The sequence below is a fragment of the Etheostoma spectabile genome, chromosome 2 (genome assembly GCF_008692095.1).
Source record: "Etheostoma spectabile isolate EspeVRDwgs_2016 chromosome 2, UIUC_Espe_1.0, whole genome shotgun sequence".
Classification (NCBI taxonomy): Eukaryota; Metazoa; Chordata; class Actinopteri; order Perciformes; family Percidae; genus Etheostoma; species Etheostoma spectabile.
Window position 1 is genome coordinate 26,830,423 of NC_045734.1, and position 301 is coordinate 26,830,723.

The following is a 301-nucleotide window of genomic DNA, read 5'->3' on the forward strand; positions in this document are numbered from 1 at the left end:
TTTACTTTTCTATCAAGCAGCAAAAAAAGGATTATGTCAACATTGCAACGTCCTGCGATGTCGATGCTAAAACACGATATTGTTCAGCCCTACTATGTATTATTTATTAAAAAAAAAAAACTATTTTCAATGACTGCACACGGTACACCCCCGTACACATAACTATTACATATGAGGTGTTTGGGTCTACTGGACCCGAGTTTATTTAATCGTAGGTGCTATGAAATTGTGTTGTATTTCTGCATTTGCTATTCTCACACAAATTACAAAATTGCTACATTTCAAGCACTTCCACCTGTTC

The 301-nt window shown here is 35.5% G+C and overlaps 1 protein-coding gene and 1 long non-coding RNA gene across 3 annotated transcripts in view; one reads left to right on the forward strand and one right to left on the reverse strand.

Annotated features, from left to right (window-relative positions):
• The window catches only part of mgat3b (beta-1,4-mannosyl-glycoprotein 4-beta-N-acetylglucosaminyltransferase b), a 75,848-nt gene that overhangs the window by 74,782 nt on the left and 765 nt on the right, over positions 1-301 (reverse strand). The gene's annotated exons all lie outside the window — the stretch shown is intronic.
• Positions 1-301, forward strand: part of LOC116701078 (uncharacterized) — a 14,431-nt gene that overhangs the window by 10,813 nt on the left and 3,317 nt on the right. The window lies entirely within an intron of this gene.